This window comes from Bremia lactucae, linkage group LG4 (genome assembly GCF_004359215.1).
Source record: "Bremia lactucae strain SF5 linkage group LG4, whole genome shotgun sequence".
Classification (NCBI taxonomy): Eukaryota; Oomycota; class Peronosporomycetes; order Peronosporales; family Peronosporaceae; genus Bremia; species Bremia lactucae.
In genome coordinates this window covers 4,541,891-4,553,659 of record NC_090613.1, presented here as the reverse complement: position 1 = coordinate 4,553,659, position 11,769 = coordinate 4,541,891, and positions in this window count along the sequence as shown.

Below are 11,769 nucleotides of genomic sequence, written 5' to 3'. Positions count from 1 at the left end.
GACTTCGTCTTCGGATTTCCCGAAGACGACCACAAAAACAATGGAATCCTTGTTTTTGTAGACAGATTCAGCAAGATGTACCATCTTGCTGCGGTACCAGAGTCGATTACGGCTCCGAGTTGTGCCCGTGTCTTTATCGACACGGTATTCAAACTTCATGGGTTACCCCGTGAGTTGGTCTAGGATAGTGATGCAAGATTCACGGCAGAGTTCTGGCAATCCGTGTTCCGATCTCTCGGAACACGGCTGACTATGTCAACATCCGATCACCCAGAAACGGCTGGTCAAACAGAACGTGAAAATCGCGTCCTCGAAGAGATACTTTGAGGTTACGTCCAATCGTATCCCAATTAGAGCGAGTTTTTACCGATGGTCGAATTCGCTATCAATAATTCGGTGCATGCGTCTACAACGCATACACCGTTCTTCGTGAATGGCTTACGCCATCATCGCATACCCACCCAATTAGAGGGTTCCTCTAGTTTAAGGGGGGCGGAGGGGTGGACTCGCACGAGCAAAACCATTTGTGGCTCATGCTCATCACGCGTCGAAGTTAACAACGACGCGAGTGATGTCGATGTCGAAGAAATCGACATCGAAGACCAGAATGATCTCATGGTAGTATGCAAAAGTGTACTAAAAAAGACAAAACAAATGAGTCAGCAGTAGAATTTCTGCTAACTCGAGAATTAATTATCCGTTTCGTTCAGGATTTCATTGCTAACGCGGTGGACCAACAGAAACGGATTGCAGACAAACATGGAAGAGCAAATGTTCATTCATTTAATATTAATGATCTAGTGCTAGTCTCTACGGTAAACTTACCTAAGCTATTAGTCACTAATGTGGGTAGCAGTAAGCTCCTACCCAAGTTCATTGATCCTTTCCATGTACTGCATCACAGTTGCAATAAGGACACAATAGAATTGCCACATGGGATGCGTTCACATCCTACGTTCTCGTTGGTCGGCTCCACCCGTACCATCAGTACGCGGTATTTTCCGAGGACGGATCTAACCACCCTTTTTAAGAATTCCTAAGAAATTCTTGTGGTCACGAACCAGATTCTCATCTTGGATGTGGAGATTCTCATGCCGGGTACAAAGATCCTCGAAACCGCGATGAGCGGAAGACAGCTCATCACGACGAGCGTGACATTTCCGTTCGTACTCCAACATGGAGTACGCACTCTTCGAACGGTCTTCCAACCTTTCGATATGGTGAGCCTGCACCGTCTGCGTCAACGAGCGATGCTTGCCGCGCTCGTGCTCAAGTCCCTCCTCCAAATCATGTAGGAAGTGTTCGAATTTGTCGATCCTCGACATTATATCCGACACATGGGTCAGATCTGTTTTTCCTCCTCCGCCACAACCATTGATGATTCCCACCGTGGTCAGCGTTTCCTTGTGGAACGTATCCCGAGCCACCGTGATGTGAAGGGGCAGCGAACGAGTTATCTTGTTCGCTGTCCTGGTTATCCACAATCACATTTTAGCTGGGAGCCTCGTTCTTAGCTTGTTGCTGACGTTGAGGGCTTCGTCCGTCAGTATGACGAGACCCATCCGATAGATTAATAGGTTTATCAGAAAACACGCACCCCGTGGCGCTTGTAAATCGGTTGCAAACTTCAATCGCATCGCGGATCTCTATAGAGATGCGAGCCCTTCCCCAGGGCGAAGAAAAGGAATATACACCCCCTTTTACTCGCTTCGTGTTGTCAACACAACATGGACAGGGATCACCCCACGGAGCATGGAAGTCCTGCCTCAGTGACAACCATTGCGATTTATATTATGCATCGGTTGGAGTTTGCTTCTTCAACTTATAGCGAATCGCGTGAAGTATCTGATGCCAGGCTTCGCGTCGAACGTCTTTGCCATTGCGAATGAACGCGCTCCAGGCTTGCATAAGCAAGACTTTATCACGCTTGATGCTGCCACTATACCATCGATGCTTAAGAAAGCATCGAGAGAAAAATCTTTCTCAGCGCCAAAGTTCTTCGCGCTGGAGTCACGGTTATGTAGCTTTGTTGCAATAAATAAGAGTTACCTATTGTGAGAAGTAGTCTCTCCAAACAACCTATAATTAGCTGTTCGGGCGAAAGCTAAGGATTATTCTCAGGGGCAAGACGAAACATTTTAGCGTCATCAATCCCCTGAGTGATACCCACTGAAGCAGGGTACCACAAGAACTTTTATTACGATGGCTTACGCCATCGTCATCACACGCACAGAAATATGTGTGGGTGACGGTACGGAAGACGGTGCTGGCAATGAGGATTCATCCTTATCGTCGGAACTGAACATGCTGTAGCGAATGCTACCAGCACGCCTACCCGAATGAGCCTACTCATTTGAAGCCTCATAGTTAGCCGCGTGACGATGATCAGGCGACCGTTCTGTTCTCCCCGAGTTGGCCATTTCGTCCGACTCGCATTCGTAGTCGACCTCCGAAAAAAAGAGGGGTCGCATTTACGTGGTGTATCACCACGTGCACCCGCAACATTTAGAGTTGCTGGAGAAGATGACACTTCGGCAGACGGAATGTCAACCGCAAGAGACAATAATGCGTCGCCCGCGGCTGCATGAACCGCAGCCGAAAACGCTGCACTATTCGCACACCGCATGGACTTGTTGACATGCGAAAGAATTAAACATTATGATTCTGAGCAATCAACATCGTTTCTAATTAACACATCTTATAATAACAACACTATCCAATGACAGTCAGAGTGATTGTCGTTTAAGGGAGGATTGATGTAACGGGGTGTATCGTTACATGAAATCAACACTGAAAGGTTGTTAATTAATATTTTATCTACGAGGTAGATAATATTTGGATAATATTACTTTACATGGTAATATTCTAAAAGGTAATCAATTAATAGATATAGACCATTATATCTATCTACTTTCTCCGCGGTCCAGTCAGTGCTGGACGCGCGCAAAGAGAGAAACAGATAAGACTATATCGCATGTTTTGTATAAATTTATAATTAAGTTATTTAAATAGACATAATCAACGAACTTAATTCTATTAAATACAATTTTATTTTAATCCTCTTAAAAGCAAGTGTTTAAAGGGGGTATTCCTTTGCACGTAGTGACGTGAGGCACCACTCGCACTGAGGCAGTGCGAAGTGGACACGTACTGAAGCAGTACAAGTCAGTAGCACCCCCGTTATAATCAAGCTTTGCTTAATACCTCTCATAGGACTGTTGACAATCAGCGCTCCATTACCAATTTTGAATTTCTCTTTAGCAAAGAAGAAAGATGTACTGTCATCTCGGCATAGGTGCGCGAGTAATATGTAAGTACGTCGCTAAGCCGAGAAACTTTCGAAGTCCCTTTACATCGACTGCCACAGTTTAGTCCGTGAACTTCTTGATTTTTTCAGGATCAGGGCGTACACAGTGTTTTCCCCACTGCTCACATAAGAAGATATATTTGCTTGCAGCGAATGTACACTTCTTAAAATTTGCCTACAGCTTTTGCTTACGCAGAAAAAACTTTTAGACGTGGGTACGATGTACTTCCAGCATCCGACTTTCCTTTCATTACTCTGCTAGGAATGAAGAACTCGGTGCCAAATATCGCACCAATCTCATACGCACCTATTGAATGCTCCAGGGGCATTACTTAGCCGCTGTGGCATAACTAGCAACTCCCATATTATTTCAATTGGGGTGGGTGCTTACTGCTATGAACGGGATATCCTGTTCACGCATAAAAATCTGATCAAATACACCCATCAGATCAATTGACGAAAAAATGTACTCTTTGACATGCTATCAGTGATTGCGTCTTTTTGTCGTATCGACCTTTTGAGCCGGTACAGTTTCAGCATTTAATATATTGAACGCATGCACAACCCGACGGAGAATATGTGGGGAAGTGACTGCCCGCTGCTTAGCGATCGGCAAAGAGTTTGTCGGTCACTGATGCTAGTTCACGAGCCAGTGACCACTGCTTCATGACACATTATTCGAACCTGGTATCAGGTCGAGTGCCTTTATCCTTACGCAACTCGCTTTGTATGGATTCAGGGAACACGTTCTCGAAGTCGAACAAATCCTTATATGAAGGGTCTGTCCTCATGACTCGAAGATTGGGACGTAAAACGAACAATTGAATCTTATCACTGAGGACACTTTCATCCATCGATGGGCTACTAAGAGCCCGTTGCCGACCAAATATCGGCCTCGTGCTTATCCTCTGTGACAAGTACGCAGATCTTCTTGACTTTGCCAATACGCAGATCACGCAAGAACTGATTTCCTTTTAGCGGCAAATAAGTCAAATTTGGAGGCGCTATCAGATAAAGTGTATATCCGCCTATCGCTTATAGACAGGCCTTTCAAAATCTCTAGATTGCTGCTTTCGAAGCAAGCATCCTTGCTTCGTACAACTCAGCTTTTTTGAATGGTCGAACTTCGACGCTGCCTGTGCTTGTGCACAGCCGTCAGTAGCTATGTCCCTGTCACAATGGTGGATCTTCGACTCTGTCTCTGCTTTTGCACAGCCGTCAAGATCAATTTCCAGAGTGTTATGAATTGTCACACTAAGGTCTTGTACAGTCATGCGAACGACCGAACCATGAGTGAGGCTCTCGCACTCGCTCGTAGGACATCCACACGCTTGTGGACGCTCAAAGACGTTCAGTAGATGGCCATCTGATGAATAAGAGATAGACATCGTCACGGCTTTATGCTGGCAGTTTATGCATGGTTCGTATTTTCTGAGCCATAGTATTTCAAGGATGATATTAAATTTGACATCCAAATTGAGTACGATTAAATCATCATCGTACTGTTTACAAGTTCAAGTGCGTGGCCTAGCAATAGGCGCATCCGTAACAGTAAAGAAACGTGTTGTGGATACTAACAACACGTTTCTTTACCGTTACGGATGCGCCTATTGCTAGGCCACTGTCATTTTCGTTAGAGAAGTATCGCGCTTACTAAGTTTCAGTCTGCGAACTTCTCGCAATTGGCGTCGAATAAATTTATTCGATGCCCCACAATCGACTAGGGACTTTAGTGGCAGTTTATTTCCACCATAATTTTCAAGGTGATAAGATTAATCTCATCACTTGGGGCAGCTACACATAATGTTTGTGCATGTGAAGCAACTTTTGTCAAAAGGCCTGCTAATTCTTTTGACGTTGCTGGATCAGTAGGGTGCTCCGCACAAAAAGACTGCGTCCGTTTCTTACGATCCGCCTCGCCTTTGCGATTTTGTAACGGCGTCGGATCCGCGTCCTCCGTTGCTCCTAGCGGGAGGTCGATCGTTTCGTTTAGTGTTGATAGACAATGGGCGTGGGCACTACCCTCATAGTCATAGTGGCCCGTCTTTTGACAACAATAGCATTTTTGCAATCGTTTGTAACTCGAAGAACGATGTTTCTCGCTCTCCATACACGAGAGGTCCATAGGTTCTGGAACTCCGTTTTCTTGTCGTCTGTTGGACGATAAGCACTGGAGAAACGAAAGCTTGTTACCTGCTGAAGTTCTCCTATTCCGCTATGGAGATCGCTTGATTAAGCATCTTTAATTTGAAACAGATCAGGTGGGTCCTGACAGGAACGTCTGCAAGACCTCTTATCTAATAAGCACAGTTACCTGTGTTCGTTCATCTATATAATGATTCGCGGTACTCCTTACAAGGCATCGCTTATTTTGGGCATAAGCGTGAAGACTACGCTTGCCTGCTTCAATCCAAAATCTCTGCTCGAGCTCTGAAGTTGGCACGTGGCGGCTCAACGGCCGCCTCTGCTGGGTCTAAAAGACCTCATAAAGACCCAAACACGTATTGGTCGTGCAGCTTGAGCCATGGAAGGCCCAAGATTTGACACGTCCGGCCAGGGTGGACACGCCAAACTTAAATTAGTCGCGTCAATGACAATGCGACAAGCTTCAATGGCGTCGTTTAAGTCGACGAACCATCTTTAAAGTGAGTCGCCTTCGACTTCTTTACATTAAGAGATTTCGATCGTTAAGCTATCGGATCGGCGCGAAAGCGTCGGCCCGGTTAATTCGCTCAACAAATTGATGACCAACATGCGGCTATAGCCGAGTTTATACAACACAAATTCTTCGGGGCCCGCGAATAAGTAATATTGCTTCACCAGCAAGGGTCTCAACACCCAGAGGTTTTGATAGAACAGGGTGCTCAGCAATAGAATTGTTGAGACACCAGCTTTGCCTGCTGTTATCTCTGGCCCGCCTAACGCCGAACTTATACGTTCGACCGCTTTCCAGTTCAGGTCACCTACGCGTTGCATGGAAGCCTTCTCGAGGGGATTCAGAGCTTCCACCTTCTTCATCTAACATGCCTATGTTGGATCTACAAAGTGCTGCTTGGTACCTTTCGCTTGTACTGAACACAGTACTAGTCAACCAACACTGATAACAGTGAAGAAGAACACTTACGTGTAGAAGGAGGTTACGAGCAGCTAGACTTAGCTACTAAAGGCAAATTCGGAGGCTTTAATACAATGAAAAAGTGAATCTATATTAATATATTAAGTTCGTACGTTACGATCTTCTTTCTACTGATTTCAATATGTTAACAACCATCTATAGAGAGCGCCTCGGTACACCCCGCCTTATCGTGTCTTGTAATGCGGGATCGAATAACATTTAAAACAACCAATCAAACCTATCAATAGAACTAATGTTTCGTTGTCTCAATATAAATCATTTTTGGTAATACTGGAATTATTAAGTCAGAATTAATAAAAGATAGGAAATATAACAAATATATACCAACAAAATTAATAAATAAAAAAAACATACCAAATAATAAAAAATGGAAATAAATCAAACAGACAATTAATAAAAAAAACAAGTAATTACAAATGAAAAATAAAAATATACCAAAATAATTGATAATAAGAAAACATACCTATACCTTGTACAATATTCGTACGAGTATAAACAAGCTTGGGATCATCTACACTTGATCTTAGCCATGAGGCAGAGAAGGTATCATGAAGAGATATGGATTGAAGGCGTTCTTATTCATTGAAATTTGTCATAAGTGTAGCAGGGTGTATCGTTTCATAAAATTAACACTTAAAGGTTGTAAATTAATATATGATCTAAATTTGTTAGATAATATTTGCAGAATATTACTTTACATGGTTATATTTTAAAAGTTATACATTGGTAGATAGACCAATAATCTACTTTGTTCGCGGTCCAGTCAGTGCTGAACGCGCACAAAGAGAGAGACAGGTAAGACTTTATTACATGTTTTGTGTTAGTTTACAGTCAAGTAATTATTAAATAGATCGCAACAGAAGATCTTAATTATATTCTATACAGTTTTCTTTCAACCCTCTTTAATGCAAGTGTTTTAAAAAGAGTCTCCCTCTGCACGTACTAGTATACGTGAAGTGACGTGAGGCACCACTCGCATTGAAGCAGTGGGAAGTAGACTTGTACTGAAGCAGAACAAGTCAGTAGTGCCCCGTTGCAATAAGCGTACGACGGAGTTTTTGCATGCGTCTATCTAGTCACGTTATCAATAAACTTTTGAGAAGACTCTCTAAGACTGTTCCATTTACGTTTTCTGTTGTTCAGACGATATTTGACACATATCCTGTTCTAAGTATTGTATGATCTTTAATGCTGCACTATGTAGTATTCTGGCATGTTGCAAAACTTGGACGTCCCACCCCGCTACCTCTTGCTGCCCACACATCAACGATTGTGTTTTGCTGCATATTCATGCCAGCGATGGATAGCGACGACGAGCAACAGCAAGCTAGCAGCTTCTTCAAGGATAGATTTTAGCGAAATTATTCGAGCAGTTATTGAATACTGTTTGAATTGTAAAGTCCGTTTCGTGCTGTGTCAAGCGACAAACGGCACTACAAGGCAGTGTGCACGCAACATGGCTGTCTCTTCGTTGTGCAGTTTGCGTTTCGCATACATTCGGACCTCCGAAAAAGTTTGCAATGCACACCTGTCAAGTGTCCGGATCGTCTAAGGCGTCGTACAGATATGAGACTGCAAAACGAATTGTATACGTATATTATACATGCGTAATAATGTTTTTTGTTTATTAATTATTTCAGTATTCTTTTAATTTCTTAAATGTTTGGTATCTTTTTTTTTGTATTTTAAATTATTTTGTTATATTTTATCGTGCCTAAAATATATTTATTCATACTTCATAATTTATTTTCTTTTATAATAAATAACATTTATTATTTATTTTATAGCAAGTAATATCTATGAAACAGCACACTGTTACAGCATTCAGAAATGCGAGTCTAACCTTAATATGTCGTGATAAAAATCACGTCAATCAACAAACAATGCTGAACCCCTTGGAAATCGTCGTTGGTAATAGAAACATTTCGCAAAACCTTTGCTAAAGTTAAGGTTGTAGACGCTAGTGCGCAATGTGTCATCAAGCACAACATGGCAAAGTTAAGAAACACTACTAGAAGATTTTGCAATGGAGCTACCTCGATCGTGAAGTCAGAGGAAGACTTTTAGACTCACAGAGTCACTAAGATTTATTAAGCTAATGAGTTTAACAACTCAGGGAGTCGTTCAAGCTATTAAATGATTCCTAGCTTAAGCGTTTCAGGGGTTCGGAGAACCAAGTGGCAACTAGTGCCCAAGAGGATATACCCTAGAAAGGCTTCTATCTCTTAAAGATCAATGCGCCAGCCTTAGGAAGGCACTTAATGTTTTAAGATCAAAAGGAGAACTGTACTTTATTTAATTATCTAAATCTAAAATCGTTGAGCAGATAATCCTCGTAAAGGAAAAATTCTCGTCGTCGATCTGCCGAGATAGCGAAAGCTAAAGCTCATAGTGAATATAGATTTACTCCGCTTAGTGCAGACGAGCGTCTCAAACAGATAGCGGGGAAAGCTTGGGACCTGGATCTCCGGTGACCCGGCGAGGACGCCGAAGGAGATAGCTGCCCGCAACGCTCTTCATGAGCAATACCTTACACTAAAGATTATAACGAGAAGTCAGTACCTGACCCGTTTACGTGATCAAGCCCGTGAAGCTTCGGTGACCTCCATGAGGGAAGTTCCGATCGTTTTGTTTCCAAACGAAACAAGGAGTAAAAACGAAGTCTCATTTAAGAACTAGGTCCACCGGGACCACTTACTTCGTAATATTTGGAATATCAAAGGGTGCCAACCGCTGTAAGCGGGATATCGCTAGCTCGCATGAGCAGTTAGTAGTAACCATCGACTCAGTCCAGTGCATTGTACATGGTACAGTGCACCATATTTTTCTAAAGAACATCCTCTCTAGGAATGGGGGTTCGTGCTGGTATAGTGACAGTATTAGGCTTATTGTAAGCATGTACAATGCGCTATTTACCATATCACTATTTGTCACAAAATGTTGGTGTCGAATGAGGAGATTTGCTCTCTCGTACCATTCCAGCCTCGATCTTAGCACGGAAATTTTTTTCAATGACGTCACACTGCTCCCTTGGTAAAGGCCATTGTCTTGTGACAGTATTCACTTTCCGGAACCAAGTCAATTTCATGACGAACATTTCTATCCGGAGGAAAAACAGATGATGGATTATTACATACCACATATTGGAATTTCTTAATCAAGAATAAAAGAGATCCGTAGGATCTACAAGGATCGATGACCCATTTCGCGCACTAAGTGCAGATTATGTGATATCCAGGACAGCTTCGTCTAGAAGTGACGATGAGTTTGACTCAATTTTTGGTCGAATGACCACCATCTCAGATAAGTCGCCAGCCCTTAAGACACGGCCGCACTCATCAATAGAAAATTCGTCTAGCTCTAAAAGAGCATGTAACGAAGGGATTGCCGCAAGGCTAATTTCCCCCTCAATGTTACCGGTGACACCATTTACAAGCGTAAGTAATTGCTCACTAGAATCACTTTGTAAGGGTTTACACGCTTCGTGTCCTTCCTGTCTTGGAGTGGAGATAACCTCTTAGAGGCCGGGACATTCACGTCACCGAATTTTCCAGCCTGTATTGGTTCTATACCAGACATGGTTTCTAATTTGACATCCGACAAGGAGTTAGGTAACTCAACTTCCTTATCCAACAAGCTTTTACATGTCGCTTCACGTGCATTAGAAGGGTTTGACCCAAAATGCCCTGGCGAACCGCCATTATTGTCACTTTGACACTCATTATGGTGCCACCTCGGCCGACCAGGCTCGGTGGACTTAAACGTGCCACTCCACGTATCTCAGGGATATTGCACCCTTAAGGTCCTGGCCAATCGCCAACAGTGTCACTACTGACACTCAGTATGATGCCACCTCGGCCGACCATACTCGGTGGACTTAGACGTGCCACTCCACGTATATCATGGATATTGCACCCTTGATGATTCGGCTTTAGGCCAACAATGCTTTCAGCATTCTGTGATCGTTAGTACAACGAGTGTCACTCGACGGAGTTCGTGCCGTTCCACTAATTTCTGCTCAGTCGGGCTCAGAATTAATGTTTATAACATTAAAATTTATAAACTCAGTAATGCCAATGTCTACACACTGACAGACTCTCTCAATGATCCGCGCCAATAGCGCTTTGTTGCCTAGAAAAAGTGGGTTCATGACTCTCCAAAACATTACTAGGAGCATTGCGCGTGGCGCCTAAGGTCATAAACCTCCAACCGATCCATGGCTCATAGTGTATAAGCCAGGATGAGATCATATCTCGAATCCAAATCAAGGACGAGACAGCGTTTCATACTGTCAAAGTCCAGAAACTTAATACCTAAAATCAATGGAACTTTGGGCTAAGTGACACGAGTCCCAGTCGCTAAGCGAACAGTGATTGTATCACCTTCATGCGCTTTGAGCGCCTCAACGTATTGTTGACTTCGTTTAAGGGAAAGGCGTCGAGCATAATTGCAGGACACTCCTGAGTCAATTAATAATTGACATCGGCTTATCAAAGCCCTTTATAGTCGCTTGAGCGACTAGCAAACCAGGCTTGTACTCTTGCCCCGTGCCGTTAAGCACTAAGCTAATTGGGGATAGGTTCTGTTTATTTTCACCTCCTAGAGGTTCAATAGAGCCTAGGTCTTCCCCAGTAGGGCGCCCCGCACCTAATGGGTATCGACATTTTCCCGCACCGTACCAGATCTCTGGTATTGGTCGGAGTTGGAGCTCTTTCGGGCTTTACGCGAATGTCGAAGGGGGCAGAACGGACGTAAATATTTCGTGCTTCCGCACATATAACATCTATTAATGGTCTTATGCTGTTCCACAGCTTGAAGTGCCTCTTCTCCTGCCTCGACGAGGCTTAGACCCATGCGTACCTGTCTATTAGACGGAACCCATGTGCTTCGGTAAAAAGGGGTGCTAACGCAAGCAAAATTTAAGGTCGAACTCAGCGCGTAGCGCTATGGCAACGACCTCTTCGAAAGTAGCAGGATGAGATCCGAATAATTCCCTCCGGCCAACGCCCTCATTGAGACCCCCCATAAAGTTTGTTACGACAATTGCTTCTCGCACCGGGTCTTGATGCGTAGATGCAATGAGGGTTCTCAACTCCTGGACAAAGTCTCCTAGAGTTCTTTTACCCTGTCGAGTCGCTAAAGTCACGCTCGCGCGCAAAAAAACCTGATCTGGCGGTGTAAACATGCTGGTCATTTGCTGCTTCAGCGAATCCCATGAGGGAAAAGCGTCGTCAAAGGACGTGCTGCACGATAGTGCCCACTCCATGGCTCAACCTCCAAGTTTAAAAATGGCCATAACCACATTTTGCCGTTCTGTTAAGAAAAA